This window comes from Pelecanus crispus, chromosome 1, assembly GCF_030463565.1.
Source record: "Pelecanus crispus isolate bPelCri1 chromosome 1, bPelCri1.pri, whole genome shotgun sequence".
Lineage (NCBI taxonomy): Eukaryota > Metazoa > Chordata > Aves > Pelecaniformes > Pelecanidae > Pelecanus > Pelecanus crispus.
In genome coordinates, this window is record NC_134643.1 from 178,691,880 (window position 1) to 178,711,745 (window position 19,866).

Here is a 19,866-nt window from a genome sequence, read left to right on the forward strand (position 1 = left end):
CCCTGAGATCAGAAGCATATGTTTTCCCTGTGTGAAACAGTATACAAACAATTTTGCACTTATCAACACATATCTCCTATTAGTCACGTCTCCCAGCACTGTATAGAACGATGCCAATCTACCGCCACAGAAGTGAAGAAGCTGTCAAACCTGTTGAGCCAACTTTCAGTAAAGTGGCACCTTAGTGGGACTAACAGCATTAAGGAACAAGCTGGAAATCAGAGCTTGTCCAGAGTCATGGGACTGCAAATCCAAATTCCCTTCTGAAAACCTCGGTCATTGCAAGTGCATTTACCTGCCAGACTAAACTACTAATTTATATTATGAGACCACAAGAGATTCTTGTGTTGGGGTAGCCAATCTTTATCAAAAGAGGCGAGGAAATCTATTGCTTGGTTGATTGAATCTGACAGGTTCAATTTTCTGTACTGATAACCTCCTTTTTAATTCATTTGTTCCTCTTCCCTCCAAATTATCTACACCCTTGGGTACTCTGAAAAAAATGAGACCTTATCGGGTAATATTCATGCTTTTGTTGGCCTGACTTCATCCCTGAGAGGGGCGGGAGCAGCACCACTAACACCAGTGGTGTACTTACTGCTTGTGTCAGGACTGAACCAGTCCGACTAATTCCAGAATATCAAGTGCCTTTTGGGAGTTTGCTCAGGAAGAGCTGGGTAACCGTGACCAAACTTGCTCTTGGTGAAATAAATTGCAAATATTAAACACATTAAAAATAAATGTGTGTCATCTTTTAGTTATACAGCAATATACAGTGCAAAAGAGACTGCCCAGAAAGGAAAACTCTTTATTCTTCTAATTACAAATTCCAAGATCCTTCTTATTAATTTTAGTACTATGAGATAGGCAAACAGGCAGATGTTCCCATTTTTTGGACTTCCAATCACCTTGAGTACTACCAGACAATCAGTTTCTGCCAGACATCCCATCAAGGCCACCTGGAGGTAAGTCCTACTAATCAGATTTCATGGGTCAATGCAATGCCCCGAGAGGAGGAAATTCTGAGTGTAGCGCTCTCACTCTTCAAGCAGGAACCAAATCACTGTGGGGCACTGTCTTAACGGTATTGACATTTCAGACTTTTTAAAAGGAACTGGCTCACATTCACCCCTGGAAGTCTCTAGTGTCAATACAGAACCCAGGGGGACTGTGAGGTCTAACAGCCTCTCCCAATTTCTTTCCTGCTGCCCTGCCTTCACATCTTATAGCAGGATTAACTCTATCGCAGCCAAAACCAGTACAGGTAGTAACACCACAGAGGAAAAGTGCCCCTTGCACACACTGATATCAGCTGTACAGAGATATCCTTCATCTCAACCTTCTTGCAATTTTCTCCTAGTCTCCCTTGTTCATTTGGCCTGTCCCCCTTAGCTCACCTTTCCTCATCTCTTTTCCCTTTGCTTCTAGACCTTAGAGCCCACCACCAGGTCATATCACACATTCTTATCACGTCCATGCACATCTAACCCAAACAATAAAAAATCAATGAACAGAAAGGAGAGGCTCTGGAGGAGAAATGGCCAGTGTAATAGCAGAGTGTGTCTCAGTACCTGGAATAGCACAAAAGCGAACTGTATGTTCATAATGTCTGGTTTTCCAAGTATCCATCTGTCTTAAGATTTGTCTCTAATTATATGTTGAGATCATTGTTGAAAGTTGTATCTTTTATAAATGTTAGAAAGTGCTTGCATACATATGTAGATTAGGACCTATAAGGATAGTAATGCAGGCTTTTCTCAGCAGAGTGATTAGAATCATGCTTTGAGCAACACTGCTTCCTTAACTTGCAAATTATTTGGGGTAGAACCTGTGTATCCCTACATTGTTGGGGACTATTTAGCTAAAAAGGCCCTTGCAAATGAAAGACAGATAAGAGGGGTCATAAACAATAACAGTCTTGTGACAGTAGGTCTCTCCAGTTAAGGTTCAAAGCCTCTTTCACTGTGAAAATGATGTTGAATCATCTACCATTTGCTGAACTTCCTGACAAAGCTCCTGCCTAGAGGAAAAGATTAGTTGAGGGAGACTTTGAGGTTAATTACACAAGCATTTTTAGAGTTGCTGTGCAATAATATTTAATACGTACTTAGCTCCGGCAGTAGGTTTTGCTGTAGTCCTGGCTTTCTACCATATGTGAGTCTTTTTTTGTCCTGTCACAATTCTTTTGTTTTCCAGAGAGCTGTCGTATATACTCACTCCTTTTCAAGGACAACTATTTCATAGGCTACTTTTGCCACAATGCCAACATTTTTACTTCCAAGAAGAAATGTCTTACAAATGCCAAGGAAGGTGTTATGAATATTGCACATCTCTACAGCTCATATTTTAAATCTGTCTTTAAAAATTCCTACTTTTTTCATTACATGTTTTGTCTCTACACATGAAAACACGTGTACACACAGTCATATTCAAACATGAATTTATGCATATGATATGCATGGCCAAACATAAACAAATTACTTTAATTTGTCCAGTCTTTTACCTGTCATCAGTTTAAAGGCTAAATCTGTTTTCATGGTAGCACTGAAAGAGTAGAACTTAGTGTCTGAAACACTGTGGGAGACTGACACAGACAATGCACGGGTAGTATCACTGTGATGCCAGCACTGAACATAACCATCACAATGTAACTGTGATCACTGGTATTTCCTTGGACAAATTTTCTTGTGCAGTTTCACCTTCCCTTTCTCTCCTTCAAATAAACAGAAGTGTTGGAGAAATGTATTTCCATAAAACCCAATCAAAAATCAGACAAGGTTGTAAGAAGAATACTTATTTGATGTATAAGATGCAGTAAGTGCTAAATAAGTATGTTCAGAGTGTCTGACATATAGAAGCTGATTATTTGCACATCGCTATGATTCACTACATCTTTTCCTGGGAAAAATAAAATTTTCTGATCTAAACAACTCATATGTAACAAAGATAGAAAATGTTTAAACTTCATTATTTTGTTCTGCTCTGAAACTTAGGATGCCAAAAAGCAACTTCTTTCTTATGCTGGACAGTTCACATGCAACAGCCTGGAAATGCCTTCTATACTCAGACTCCAGGAAATCTGTTTTTCTTGCATAACTAATGTGCCCAGTTCTTCTGTAAACGTGAAAGTGAATTAAAAAAAAAAAAATGCTAGTTCTTCATATTTTGTTTTAACATGCTTGGTTTTCAGTCTGATTACTAAGAAGCAGCAGAAATACAATGAGAATGCTCGAAGATTCCTCATGGACTAATACAACTTTGATACCTAATGCATGCATGGCCAAGTAGTTGTTGAGTTACCAGGGCAAGATGCACACCTGACTTACTACAATTAGGAGCTGGTCCAAAGGAAGTAATAGACAGAAAGAGAGATATTTTAAGAGATTTATGAAATTAGGAAATAAATACTGTCTTCTACTATGAAAACCCCAAAGCCATTGGGTTGACATTGCTGATTCACTTGATTTACTTTATTGGATCTTTTTCTGCTTTTCTGCTTTCTGCTTTTGATGACCTGCACATGAAGAGCTGCTGCTTCTTGTCAGATGCAAGATGTAATGACATGGAATATGCTATTCTTTATTTGCTGGACTGGTTTTCCTGCAATTGCAGAGCAAACTTATTGTCAGTTTTCAATTGCAGGAAAACCAGTTTGTTCTGCAAACTCATTAATGAAAAATGTTTGAGTATAACTAGCTTATAAAACTAAATTATCCTTGGGAGTTTTAAAGAAATTTGAAGTATATTTGACTTACATGACCACAGAACAGGATGCATGAAACACGAGCTACAACTGGATACACTGCAGCTACTAAAAGGCTACTGTACAGAGAGTCTAGTCAATGACAGAATTTGTCTTGCTCTCTGCTAATACCTGAGATCAAATAGAAAGAAAGAAATCATCCTGCTTTCCTGTTTCTGAATTGACTGAAAACATATCTAAATATCTACCTATAGAACCACATAACAAATTAATCTAGTCTTTTTAAGACTTGAGTAGCTCCTCTGAAGTGAACGGAGTCAAACTTGTGTAAATGAAGGTAGGATAAACTCATGCCAAGTGTTAAAGTCAATGTTTATTACAAGGATATACCCTGGGCAGATGAACACTTAGAGACATTTACTTCATAATAAGAAATATTGTTTCAGAATGCTCTTAATTCTCTACTGGCACTCTGTTCATCATTGCACAACAACAAAGCTAGGCACCTTGTCAGGATCATTTAAGTAAACATACCAATTTTTTACTTGCTTTTAATATTGGAACCTCTAATAGATGCTATGTTCAAAAAGTATAAACAAACCACAAGACACGCTAATCAAGGTAAGAGCCATATGTACAAAACAAATGGAGTCTTCCTCACCTTTGGCTTGAGAAAACAAAAAGAAAAGGATTTCAGCAGCATTGTCTTTAATCCAATTTACTTTGGATTTAATCTCCAAAACAAGGCTGGCTTGCTAATTCCCAATTATAATGGCACATGTAATCAGAGTCCTCATTAACAAAGACTGACTATATTGTCTATTAGGAATGGAAATCTGAAATGCAAATTCAGCAAATCAAAACATTAAATGAGCTCTACCCAAGATGCTTAGAGCTCCTGCCAGGGCAGCGCATGCTGGCCGACACCTGCCCTGAATTCTCCCTCCAGCTGAATGTTTCATTCTGTTCCAGTCTTTGCCTCCTAATTGACCTGCTTATGATCTCTGCTACAATTAACATATGCTTATTAGTAATGGCTGGTTAAAGATTTCAAACTGCCGCAGTTTACAAAGTCTAATAGAGATGGCACACCACAGGAAAGATGAGACCACTGTTTCCCTCATCAGCAATGTCTTAGTGGTTTGGTTTCATGTGATTCAAATGAGATAATTTTTCACATCTCTGATGTCTGCAAACCCATTCTAATTGAAACTGGAAATCTGCACACAAAGTGGCTTAAGGCTCCTGGTGCACTAAATGAAAATCAGTTAGTGAATATGACTTTTCTCCCCTTTAACCACATGCTTAGTGGCCATGGGAAAAAGATTTTTTTAAAAAGAAGGGGGCAAGGAAAAAAAGAGGGAGAGAGGGAAAAAAGCTAGTTTGGATGATAAAAATTAAAACAGCCTACCCAGAGTATTTTTGGCCAAATCCTTTAGTGCATTTCTTAGATGATAATGAAAATTTACAGATGAATCTATGAACAGAATGATTTTTTTTATATGTTGCAGCAGCAAAATAATGATGATGACATTACCCGATTATTGATTACCATTATTTTTGCTCGTGCCTCTTATCCAGGAAAACATTCTTAAGTAAAAAACCAAATAAAAAAACAAATCAGAAAAAAACCCCACTGGCACTTAAATATGCAAAAGTGTGCTCTTATATGATGACCACTGTAATACCCTCATTAATGTTAAGGTAATATCATATTACCTACACTTCCTTATATGAGAAAGAATATAATATTACTGCTGATTTGGCAGGTCAGTCTACTTTCATTAGATTTTCCTCTGTCTTCAGTGTTTTTCCATATTACTATCTCCAACCTGCAGGAGCCAATGGGCAACAAATAGATCTCTTCCACCTGGTTTCATTCCAGCTTCATTAGCAATGCACTAGTACTGCAATTATGTCTAATTCTTCTCTCCTAACTGCATTATTATTATTTATCTAAGGTTTCTTGCTGACTGTATTTATTCCTTTTAATTTTGTTCCTTGATTTCACTTTGTCATAATGCATTCTTAAGGAGAGGATTGGACATTTTATAGTCCTTCCTTCACACTCTTATCTTCGATTATATAGGCCGATTATCGCCCTTTGAAGTCTCATACTGCCAAAATCCCAGGAGGCTGGGAAGGGAACAAGAGTATTTTGGTCCTGTGTTTTGCCTTTATATCCTCAATGATTTCCACTTCTCATAGGCTATCACAGGTAATATTTTTTTGTGGAGACTTCAATCCTAGTACCAAATAAATTCAGTGGCAATTTTGTCTTCATTTCCTGAATGACATTGCTTAAAACTAATGTTTTATGCTTCATTAAAAAAACATGTTCTCAGCCACATATTCTTAAATTCAGAACCGTGCTGTTGGTATAATCCACGCATGTTTTGCAAAGTCATAACAAGACACTCACTGCTCCTGAAAGGTTACAGTTTAAGTCAGCAAATACAATAGGAAGAAAAGATTAGGTTCAAGCAAAGGAGACGAGAACACCAGAGAGCAAATTCATGCTCTGCTGTACAGTTGACTTGTGGGCTTTATGAAAGGTTCTAAAGGAGTTGAAGGATATAGTTCGTCTGTAGGAAAAATAAAATATTATTGCAAGCTATAGGAAAAAGTATACATTAGGAGGCAAAAGGAACAAAGAAGGATGTCTCCCTAAGGTTAGCAGTAACAATTCTTACATTTCATGATTTATGGGTATTTTTTGGAGAGTGATGTCCCCATTGACTTTTCAACTTCATTTTGAAGCTGGTGAAAAACACATAGTCTCAGATGTTTTGATGTCATTGAAGTGAATGGAATTGTAATAACAAAAATTTGATGGATTCCTTGAAAAGAAAATGGTCCTGTGCCTCTCAGTTTCATGGCCATTATAATTGACTTTGCACTCTTTTAAGAAGGTGAGATTAAAACTTCTAATACTAAATACAGAGTTTGCAAATTCAGCTGCAGGGCTCCAAAAACTTTTGCTGTGCTTACTGCATCTGGGTGTTAACTTTATAGCATGTAGACCTGATCCTGTTTACATCAGAACCACCTTTTCACCTTTCTTCCCATTTTCCCTGCAGCTAGCAGCATAATTAAAACAAGAGTGGGATGTAATTTACTGAAAATTAGCTAAGTAAAAGTCAGGGCTCTCACTTCAAATGTTCTCCAAGGCTCACTATCTAGTCAGCAGAGGGAGAGGCATAACCAGAGTGTGATTCATCCTGTTCCAGGATGGGTATTGAAGGGTAGGTACGTTTTCTATCTCTACTGACTGTAAAGGAAGGCTCAATGGTAACTTTAAACTACACACCTAATTTCAAGTAGCTCCTGAAAGAACAAGCTATGATATCACTTGGGAACATAACTTCCCAGTGTCTGAAAAGGGATATGGGGATGTAAAAGAAGGAGTAAGAATCTAGGGGTTTGAACATGGTACTGGGTACAAGGACCTTCTCAATGCTCTTTCTGCTGCCGTGAATGACATGAACGGCTGAAGCCTGGTACCACATTTCTAAAGGGATTTGTTTAAATATCTTCCTACTTTTTCTGATATCTGAAGTGGCTGCTGTACTAACTTACAGCAAGGCTACAACACATAGTTAAAATTAGCTATATCCTTTGATCCCATTTAACAGACTCCCCAACTGCTCAGCAGCGCATTGCTGTTGGCCACACCACTAATTTTTGAGAACAAGTCCCTCGAAGTGGCAATCTTACTAACTCATAGGTCAGGATTCAGGATTCAGTTCTTGCCCATGTTAATCAGAAATCAAAGGAAAATTAAGGGGGAAAAGTAAGTCTTTTCAATACTCGGGATTAAAACAAGTACAGAAAAATAAGGTCTGATTACTCAGGTTCATATCTAGAAGAACTAGTTGTAGCAGAATTGCTGTCTGTTCGTTCTGTTTGAGGCTGAGCATTGTTAAAAGTACCTAGACTCCTCTACAACTTGGGACACTGACTTGTGCAGCCAAAAAACATCAGGGGCCACGTTTGCCTGCTTTTTGGGGCAGGAGCATCCTGGGTGTTCCTCCAGTTGCCCTGAGAGGAACCAGGCTGCATGGCCCCACGTACTCCAGCAGCCCCCAGTCCAGGCAACAGGGCACGCCAAGGAGCGTGCCTGCTGCGTAGGCACTGCCACAGCCGCAGCCTGGTAAAGAAGTTTGGTGGAGATGCCATGATTTTTGCCTCTGGGTTCATGCCAACCTTGAGAGCTCCTTTCTGACTGCTCTCCAGGATTACCAGATCTCCTCGCTGTGAGAGAAGCAATCACAATGGGTTAGCTCAGTTGGTTAGAACACGGCGCTAATAACACCAAGTTCACAGGTTCAATCCCTGCTTACTGCAGGGGGGTTGGGCTCGATGATCTCTCAAGGTCCCTTCCAACCCAAAGCATTCTATGATTCTATGATTCTAAGCTGAACTGTGGCTTCTGTGGTCACAAGTCTATTCGTATCTACCCACAATATCTAACCTGTGCTCCTAGAAAGGAGCATTTCTCTGAGTGGAAGTAGCTAAAGGAGCTCTACTTAACACAGTCAGTTGATATGAGTCATGATATTACCCATCCTGAGGTAGGTGCCTCTATCTGGTTGAATAAATTCCTCCCACAAAATGCCTATTTCTCTCCTTAATTCTGAAGGGAGCCTGGGTCAATCAGCACAGTGGCAGATGTCAACCCTGCAGGTAGGTCAGAGCAATCCCCCAATTGTATTCTACCAAAAAAATGTGTTATGTATTACTTCTGTATTTTCATTGTACAGACAAAACTTGGCCACCCTGGAATGTCTGCAATCTGAATCAGGCACCGCTCTCGCAGATTTAAAAGTCACAGTAATTATGACGCCTCCGTTAAACACATAGGATAGGTGACCTACACAGGACTCACAGTGAATATAAATGTAATCATTAATTGCTAGATAGGCTTTTCCTGTAGTTACATCTTTCTTGTGCAAAAGAAATAGAATTGTAAGAAAACTATAATGCTAAAGACAAAATAAAAAATCACAGTAGCCTGCTATCTATTACAAACTAGTTGGGACTACACTACCTTTTAAAATAAAATAATTTGTGCTTAATTATGAATGAATAAAATTATTACTAAAACCCCAGGAAAATTGTGCACACCATAAATCAATATAGACTGTTATTTGCATTTAATTTTCATTCAAGCTTATGCTTTGAAGGACAATTTCTTAGGTTTATTTTAAGTGTAATAAAATTAGATGTAGATTATCACCTGAATATGAAATAAAACAGGAGGTTTCAGTTTTCTCATGATGAAAATTTTTCAAATATGAAAACAATATCTCATAGATGTAGATACATTTGTATTGACAGTGGAAAATAGTCATACAGTTAAACAGCAGCCCTGGTACATAGTTTCTGCAATTTAATATATATTTAGGCACTTGGCTGAAAGCAGAGTTCAGCTCCATCATTTTTTTTCCTAAGTAAAACAAAATATGGTAAGTATAAGTGAGTTTATTTTTTTCTAGGAATCTGCCTGATAAAAATTTGAAGAATAATTACCCACATTGAAATACAATTTTTCACTCACACACATGCCATTATATGTAGTGTTTCATGGTAACGCATGAGGTTCTTCCTGCAAATAACCCCAAAGTCTTTTTTTCATCCTCTGCATAGTAACAAATGGTCTTCTACTAAATCATTCAACTAGAACTGTGTAAATCTGGCTTCTCATTCAAATTTTGCCACAGACCTTCACAACAATCTGGGACAACTCATTTGATAGGATCTAACCTGAGGAGCTGTCAAGCACCAAAAACTTGGGATGAAGCTGATGTAAATGGAAGGTAGTTAGTACCTCAGAAATGCAGGTGCTTAATCTCTTTGAACTCCAGTTGCCCACTTTTGTTTTTTTAAAAAAAGAAGATAATACTTCCCAGTTTTACAGTTTTCTGGAAAATGTGTTTCTTCTTACTTATGAAGCACTTGGATATGGCGGTAATGTGGGCCCAATGAACAGCTAAATATATTCTTGTTCTGCAGTTGCTAATGAAGTTAGCTCTTGCGTGTGGATTTATCTGTCTATAAAGGTGGAATAGTGGTACCAGCTATCCGGGACAGCTGAATCTGTATGGGCACTCTGGGATTCTCTCTTACTTCTCATAGCACAAATAGTGACAGCTTCTGCTTGCCTGTTCCTCCTTTGCTGATTGTATGGGAGATTATATGCGTGATTAAATTGCTATATTCCAAGGAAATTAATGTAATATATTTGTAGTAAAATTACTCCACACTGTAAAAAAGGTTAAAATTCAGTTAAATACTTGAAAATAACATAAGTTTTTAACTCCAGGTGGAACTTCACTTGCAGTGGACTCATATTCAAACAAGTAAATCTAAATGTGATTTTTTTAAAAAATGCAACTCCTATTTGGTAGAAGTGTATTTATGTTGTTAAATACTTTACTGCTACAAAGAGCAACCTTTCTGAACATTAATGGATAAAATTTCTTTCCTGCATGAAGAACTTTCATCAAATAGACTATCACGGTTTAACTGGCACCATTAGGATATATCAGGTCAGTGCCGTGTTGCATACGTGCGTGAGGTTTACATAGTGAAAGTAATTATTATGTTGGATATACTGAATTTTCTTATGTTCATTAATAGATACATATAGATATATATACACACTTAAAATATTTAAAAGCGTAGGAAAAAAGAGGAAGCTTTCATCTTTCTTCTTTTTTCTTTTTTTTCATTTTCATTTATGCAGATGCTGTGTTATAGAATGGGGAAGAAAATGGAGGAAGTGGATGAAAGTACCATCTTCTGTTTTTCCCCTCATGTAACCTAAAACCATTCAGATGTTTTTTTTTTTTTTTCTGTTTTTTAAAGGAAAAAGAAAAGACTCGCTCCCGGGATTTGACTTTGTATGCCAAGCTCATGCCTTGAAATAGAATTTTAAAAATAGAAACTCTTGTATATATTGTAGAATAAATGGTGCTGCTTTAATAAGAACACTTGGAATGCAAATGAATCCTGGAACCAGTGTGTGAAAATATACCCAAAATGAAAGAGAAAAGAAGAAAGCAATATAGAAGATGATTTATTTACTACCCCTCAATTCCTAATTATAATTATTTTTGCACTGTGACGTCTTCTCCAGCCTTTTTGTTTCACAGTATCATCACTAAAGTGATGAAAGGGCTATTAAATAAATATGCGATATCATCTCTTTTTTCAAGATTAGAGATGTTAGTCTTGGAGTATCAGTAAATTCCTTTCTGCCCTACCAACATTTCTTAGGCAGCTTCAAAGAATAAAGCGCCTTTATTAACACAATCAAAAATTATCGTCTCCCAATTGCTCAGAGGACTTGCTGCTACAAAATCTACCAACACACTGGAGTCTGATCTCAGCACTTTCAGGACTGTAGTATTTCCATTGCAGCAACATCTCTGCATGATAGGGATAGTCAGGGATGAGAGCTCTCTCACGCTAAGTACTGTGCACATTCATGGTAGAAGCAACCTGTACCTTAGCACGGTTACAGCCTGTGCTTGATGTTCAGAGTGGAATTCATCTTGCCATAGCTTAAGCATCAAAAATGGATTTCATGAAGTATCCTCCAGAGGTGTCTGTTTCCTTTTGTGGACTGTAGAAGAAGCCTGGAGTGGTGAGCTTCCATGGGTGGTCTAACTTGTAAAGATGCTTAATTTAGGGCAGATAAATGCAGTCAAGGGGCACATTCTTCCAGGACTGTACAAACACAAACCAGAAAAATAGCCCTGTGTTCCAAACTCCAAGTCCCCTTCTTCTGTTGACGCTAGAGAGTCTTTCCCCCTAACCACTTCAACATTTGAATCATTCTGGATTTGTCTTGTCTGAGTTCCAGATCTCCTGAAGTAGTGTCCAAACTGCTTTCTCTACTATGGAAATGAAGTACCTAAAATATAATGGCAATGATTTCTCTAACTGGCTTCACTCCTTGACCTTAGTGCAAAAGGTGAGGCTGCTGACCCATCCACTCGCTTAAATACTTTCAACATTATATCCATTATTAGAAGCAAAACAAACAAAAAACCCACAGTCTATTTTCTTATAGTATGAGCTGGCGTCCCTCTTTTCTGCACTGCTTTGCAAAATGGATGACTGTTGTCTAATACTAATGAACACATAAAAGCGCAACACGGAATATTTAGGAAAGGTTAAATGATTGCCAACACCCTGAAATACATCTTAGTTTATCATCATAATGATATTAATACTACCTTAAGTTGTGAGAGACACTGAAGGTAATATATAAGGAGCTCTGTGACATATGAATATAGACAAGAATTATATCCAGAAAGTCTTCATTTTACAGTGGACTTCATGTAAATGATCATACACACTTTTTCTCCAAACTATGAACAAATGTGATAGCAACCCACATAATATCTCAACATCTGAAGACAGCAAAAATTTTTTTCAGTATATTTTGGGACTTCTCTGTGCTCTTTTAACACCATCCACTCCCACATAGAAGTAAAGATCAGATTACCAGCCTATAAAAAACTCTTAGAGCTACTGAATGTATTATAAATCACCATTATTTTTTCTAAATGTGACTACTGTACATGAGTGAACAAGAGAATAATTTTGAGAATATCATACCTTCAGCAAATTCTTTGGTATCAAGATTTTACCATATCTTATAGAATCACCATTGTGTTGCTAAGTCAGTGTAGCTCATTTAATTAGTACCAAAATTGCCAGCAGCTAGGTCAGCTAAGGAGATATATTCCCCTGGCATCTGAGCACTGGAATACCTTATACATTGCTGTAAAAGTACTAAACAGAACTGTAAGGGAAACTAGTTTTCATCACTTGATTTTTTGAAAATGTAAAAATTTTTCCCTTTTCATTGCCAAATGAAATTTGATTTTCTGAAATTATATTACTTTTTTTTTTTTTAAACTGTGCTGGATAATCTGTAACATGCTGCTTTTTGTAGTCATCTGAGAAGAGGAAGACCTGGGTTCAAGTCTATTCTTCAAATAAGGAAGAGCAGAGATATGAACCTATATCCCATAGAAGCATTTTATTTCAGTGGGTCATGTCTCCTGGTGGAGATCTCTAAGTGAGTAAATAGCCACTGGGCAAGAGGCAGAGACTAAATATACCACAGATTAGGACACTGATGTTAAACACCTCACCTCAAGTCTCTTAATTTTTTTACATCCCAGATAAACGCCACAACCAGGAATACTACTGCAACACTATAACAAGATTTACTGTAGTCATTGCCACAGTCAGGTGGTGTGCAGTTCAGGCGATCACTTGCAGCCAATGGAGAAAGACTGGCAGTTCTAGAACACCTACCTTAGGTCGTTGGGGAAAGTCACAATCTGGAAGTACCTGTCTTTTTTCTTTGATTATAGAAGGAAACTGACTGAGATCAGGCACTTGACTTTGGCTGACAAAATCTGGGTGGGATGAATATCACCCACAGGTAGTAAACTTGCAGGTCTTCAACTGAAATCTGATTAGCACATTATATGTACTACATAAAGTACGGCAGAAAAACACAGTATTCATGTTTGAATAATTATAAAATAAGTGTTGGTTGAGATTCACGAGTAGGTATGAGAGTAAAGAAAGTAGCCAAGTAAGGTGACCGTTAGTTCATCAGCCATAATGCATTTCCTCTTTTGTCAGGAGGAAAGCTGAAAATCTCATAGAAATAATTTGTGAAAACGTGGAATATATATGTGGTGATTTTGTTTTCTGTTGATCCATGTGGTGCTGATTTTAAGACTTCAATGCAAGCAAGGTAGTCAGCTCTTAAGCAGGTTTAATTTAAAAAAAAAAAAAAATCAAACCTTGAATACCTTTTATAAGGGTGGTGAGACACTGGAACAGGTTACCAAAAGAAGTTGTGGGTGCCCCATCATTGGAAGTGTTCAAAGTCAGATTGGATGGGCTTTAAGCACCCTTATCTAGTGAAAGATGCCCCTGCCCATGACAGGGGAGGTGGACTAGAGGATCTTTAAAGGTCCCTTCCATCCCAAACCATCCTATGATTCTATGTTCTTTTAAAAATTAGCAGTAGAATTGGACTGCTGTCTTTTTGTAACAGTGAATGTTAATAATTTATTATATGTTATGATATTATTTAGCTCATCTAACCTCTTATGAACCCTGAACTGTCAAAATACTCACAATGAACTTACGTACCACTCATCTTAATTTTTAATAGATGAAGAAACTGAAGCACAGAAGAATAAAATACTTTTCCGTGAGGACAGACATTGTGTTAATGACAGAACATTCTGATCTATTAACTAGTGGTCTAATGATGCCATCGCTCAGTACAGGAATATTGTGATGTTTTATTTTTTCCATTTAATCACTGGTCATTGCTATTCCCATACCAAGGAACAGCCCTGAAGACAAATACTGAGACTTTTTCCTAGGTGCTTCATTGTCTTAGTCCCCTGTTATGTCTTAGGTAAGCATCTATATCATCAGTGCAAACCTTATTTCAAGTGAAAATTAATGTTTGCTGGTTTTGAAGCTTTTTTGTGTGTGCATGTGGTTTTGTTTTTCTTTTAGCCTAATTTCTTTTTGTGAGAGTGTCAAAGGGACAGTTATTACTCTGGGGAAGATCCCTTTCTTGTCACCCTCAGCCCAGTCTTTTTTTCTTTCTTATCTATGCAGAGCTCACAATGCCTTTTTAGTATTTGTTCACAGAGTTCAGTGTTCCTAGTGGGACATGGAGTGTAGTTTAAATATGTTTCTCTCCTGATATTTTAAATGACATCCAATTGACCTCATAAATGTCTTATGAGACCAAACAAACTCCACACTCGAACAAAAACTGTCAACCAATTTTACCTTGCTTGTCCCCAGGCTGCTCTGGCATGATGCCATAAAGCATCAGTATTGATATTTTGTGGCATTCAAATTGTTAAGTACCTAGGCTAAGCAATAGGAGCAGAAGTATTAATACAGTCTGGCCATGTCACTGATAATTACCCCAATATAAACTAAATTTATAGCACATGATACCTTTGCTATGAATTGGCAGCAGACATCAAAACCTTTTCTTGACTTTATCATGTAAACCTAGGAGGCATATAACTAGCATTTTGTGTAAGGTGTTTTTATAGACAAGCATAAGACATTCAGCAAAACTTCTGCATAGTTTTATCATAGCCTTCACCAAGACTTGTTTATTGTCAATAGTGACTTTTACCAGAGCAAAAAAATTTTTCTTGTAATGTTTTATAATTTTAACTGAATAAACTCATAAATGCATTCAAAGTGTCAGGGAACACAGCTACACTAAGCAGTATAAGTTAACATGATAATTCAGCTTAAAACTATGCCTCTAGTTTTCCAGATTGAAAGCAATTTCTTTCTAATATGGAAAACATAACCCATCTGAAGGGAGCCTTTTATGCTATACTTTTACGTTAAAACTTATCAAGTGTCTAGGGAAATGTATTCTTGAAATCCCGTCATGATCCATGTGTCATTGAAGACAAAGATCCGATGTGCTATGGAAATTTCTTGATGCATATTATGAGCTGTTGTTTGCCATAGTGTCTGGATAATCCTGCTTCATTTATTGGAGGGCCATTTCAGCTGCACTGTCAACAGCCTGGGATGATCGGGTCACCTTTCCCTAGAAAATTATGTAAAAGCTGTCAAATGGGCAGGATTATAGGCACATTAAAGGTGCTTTAAGATTTCATGCCTATAAATATTAGCAAAGAAGATTTAAAGGCAAATTTGTCATCAGTACATGCCCACGTTTCTACAACCTTGTTTTACAGCACTGCATGTTATCACCTACATTTTATCATGTAACTGTGAAGTGTTTTGGTGGGGAGCAGCTGCTGGCAGCCTTATCTGTTTAACTCATGTTCCAGGAATTAAGCATTATTTAAAAACCAAACCAAAAAAAAAAAAAAAAGAGGGTAGCTGCCTCCTATTTATCATCCTTTGGAAATGAGTTCTCAATACTTTTATTTCCCAGCAAAACAATTCAAGTAGATCAACACAAACATTTTGTATTTGGAGGGTCATCTTATTAAAAGACATTATATATTTAATAAAGACTTTTTGATTATGGTACCAATTACAAATATCTTTGCATGGGAGGAATAATGCTGCAGATCATTTTGCATAGTATTTACTTTTAAGTTGTGAACATTTTATTATAGTGTTTTGGAATGACTGCTCTTATTTATTGTGCATTAAGAATGCCATGAGCATCTCCAACATAAATAGATATTGGCAGCCCCCAAGCATTTCTTCAGAGCTCTCTGGTATTTTTGATAGACGAGTGTAGCATTTTAGTCATATTTTTGTGCTGGCAGTTTTCTAGCCAATCTCGTAAGTTAAACAGACCTAAGGATCTCAGAGGAGGAAGCAAACCGCCTTCCCCCACAATCTTTCAGAGAAAGAAAGATCTCAAACCCCTCCTAAGGAGTAGAGTAAATTGTGAGCAAAGCTATGTCAATTGTAAATGTCTGCTCTGGGACTTCATCCAAACTCCACAGACATCAGTAGAAAGTTTCCCATTTCAATGAGCTTTGAAACTGGCTGTTGTTAAGCCAGCGTGCAGCTCTGCTCTCTCTATCACAAATGTCCAGGTCAGAGGGCAGCACTAGATGGAAACCTACGTGTAAGCTGTAACTGGTACATCAGTCAGCAGAGCATACCTCCAATGAATTTGCTGTTGCAATGTGAGTTATGGAGGGAAAATGCTTGAAAAATCCTGAATGCAATTAGGCACAACATGGTTGTTCTCTCCAAGCTTCATTAGGCTTTGCTCTTAGCTTTCACATTCCCTGTTGGCTTGAATAAATGGCCAAACTCCAGTTAGCTTCAGTGGGAGCAAAAGTGTGGTGGAGGGAGAGGGATTGCCTGAAAAAAATGCGAAGAAAGGAATATATTGCCTGAGCTGAGGTCTTGCTGAGGAATAGGGGAAGGGAGGAGGAGAAGAGGGCAAACAAACAGTGTGCTCAATGCACCTGGGAGAAAACAAATATAGCAACTACCTACAAGGAGGCAGCAGAGGAACTTGCTAACTGCATATAGATGCAAATGCTTCTTGCATCAGGCTTCAGGGTCCCTAAAAGGTAAGTTGGGGAGCTGGTTGAAACCCCCTGTGGGTTTGCAGTGAGGGAATTGGCATCTGTGGCCCAATCGCAGTAGGAGTCAAAGAAGAAATTAAGTGGAAACTTTCCTTGGAGGTGGGCAAGTAGGAATAGAAGCAGCATGGCTGATACTTCAGCTGAGCATTTTTCTTTGTTCACTGTGCTCAGAGCCAGAAGATATGCGTGCACGAAATTGGGTGCAGTAACAATAGTAGGCCTGGAGCAGATGAAGAAAAAACTTTCCATATGCACAGACAAAAGGAAGCTTAAATGCAGAAGTTAACGGGGCTTTTTGTGCCCTTTCCCTGTGTGGGTTGGAAAAGGTAGAAATGTACCAGTCCTTATAGTCTCCATTCTGGGACTGACCAACTTCTGGGGAGTAGCCCCATGGCAGCTGAGAAGGCAATGAAACAAGAAACTGGAGTGAAAGTAACAAAAGTCAGCTTGGATAGTAAAATGTTACAGCCTCAGTATCTAGGACACAGCTTGGGGGAAAAAAGAAATAGAGAGGGGACAGATACCACTGAGAGACCTTTTCTTACATGGAAGAGTCATATGGCAAGATGCACATCCCCATAGGTGACAGCTTGTATTCGTATGAACTGGGGATCAAGCAATATTACCGGAGAAGTGCAAAGAAACTTACCCAAATCTTGATAAACAGATAGCTCTTGGGGAAACCAAGCCACAGTTGTACAAAGCAATGATGAAGATCCACACAACAGAGTAGAAGATAATGCAATTGTTGTTAAAGTTTAGGGGCTTGCTGACAGCAGAGCCTCAATTCAGCTGCCTATAGAGTTATCTAGTACATTTCAGACACCCCATGGTATTGGGTAAATCCTCTTAAGAGTTCACAGAAGCGGCACAAGAAGTTCTTTGCCTTTCTGGAGCAGCAGAATGCCATAGAACATCTCAAATGGTAATAGACATCTATAGTTAGACATATGAATTGAGCCCTGGGAAAAGAAAATGATCCAGCTAAGCTTTCTGTCAAAGCTGAGCGCTAAAAGTGAAAGAAGTGGGATGCCAGGGCAGCTGTGGCTAAGGCCTGAGGCAGCACATGGTAAACTGAGGCATTTGTGTGCATGCAGCAGAAGTCAAAAATTTTCCATTGAGTCCATGTTATGGACCCATGACCTGGGGTTTAAAAGGGTGCTCTTAATCCTTTCCCTGTGAGATACTGGGTAAATATGACCTGGGTAAATTGGTAAAATTGGGTAAATGTGATTTGTGTTAATGCCAATCTTTCTGGTAGATACTTTATCCTATTTTTATTTCCAGGAAAGGTAGATTTAAGAACATATACAACCCAACATGTACAACTCACCTGCCATTTGGGAGAGCTGCCAATGAAAGAAATAGGGAGCCCTTGCTCTTCTTTCACTCCCATCCTTCAACTCACTCATGCAGTTTAGAGGCAGAGCAGGTATCTCCGCTCATTCTTAATAAACTGGCAAGATTTCAGGCATTGACTAAGACAGCTGGGGATACAGCAGACTCCTCATTCCTTGCTAGAACTTATTTATTATTAAAGACAAATTAAGTGATGGGAGGTGGGTCTTGTATGTTGGATAATCCATTAACCAGTTCAATAGGATTCCCCTGAAAGGAGGTTTGTATGCCAGAAGCTACTTCCAGTGCACTTTGTATAAGAAGGGATGGGGAAAGGGAGAAAGAAGTTGAAAGGTAGTGCTGTGAGTGAGGATGTTTATATAAGTGGCAGGGGAGGTGTCTTATCAGACCAAGAGGTCTGAACAGGTGAGCAAGACCTGAAAAGCCACGAGCTGTGAAGAGGCTGGATGTGTTCGGGGGTGGGAATGGCTCTTATGCACTCCTAAAACAAAAGAGCAATCTACGGGATAGCTAAGCCATCCAGGGGAGAGGGCTCCACCTGCTCACGTATATTTCTGGCTGATGGGAGAATGATTAGCTATCTGGGAACCTGGATAGGGCAGCCCAGCTAATTGCTGGTGCTTCCTGGCGGCAGGTGACCAGTGCCTGTGTTTGTTCCCTGGGGCATCTGCTTCCTTGATAAACCAGAGTTAGAAGCAAATCAAAGAGCAGCCGCTTGCTAAAGAGGCAAAAGAAAAGAGGCTCTTGCAGCAAATAGGCAGCACCCTCTTTACAGCCTCTTAACCTTCCTCGCAGGGGAGGGCAGTGGGGTCCCAGTGATGAGTGACAGCTCTCCCCAAATATGTGGAAACAAGTGAAGAAGAAATGATGACCTGCACTGAGTATGTTATTGCTGAATGATTCCCAGGTGAGTTCAGTTAATAAAGTCGCAGACAAATTAAACCACTTCCCTCACATCTTGTCATTATTTCTGCATGTCTGGAACAATGAAGACCAGGACTTTTTTAGGTGCAAATACAGCAAATGGAATTTACTATATAGAAAATCTATAGGGCTGGCTCTAAAAAGTATTTTCACAACAAAGCTAACTTAAAACACGTATGGGTTTATTTTATTTGACAGAAACTTTTCTTGTTATAGACATGTATGGTAATGTAGTCTATAGATCAGCTTCTCTGTTTTAATTCCAGTCTAATTATTCTAACATTCTATATATTATCAATATATTTTAGGGAGCCTCCTAGCTTCTTCAGCAGTTATTTTTTTCCAGATGAAATGTTTCTGCCAGCTTTGACTATCACCCCCCGCCCCCGCCCCAAACTGAGATAATGATATCTAGTATACACTTCACAATAGATGCCCTAGCAGCAGGCAACATGATGTCCACAAACTTGATTTTGTATCTGTCTAAAAAGAGGTTAGATAGATGGTGAAGCAAGCTAATGGAAGGAACTTATACATTTGTAGAATAGCCCTGACAAATTCTGCAACCTTGTGCTAGAGTCACTGAATGCTTTGAGTCCTATCACACATACTGAGACTGCTTTTCAAAATTACATTTTATACATATATCATCACTGTCACTATTTACTTTGTGCATACTTTCTGTAGTCATACATATTCTATGAATAACATTAAATATAAACATTTGGTGTCTTACACTAATGGAGATTGGTTTTG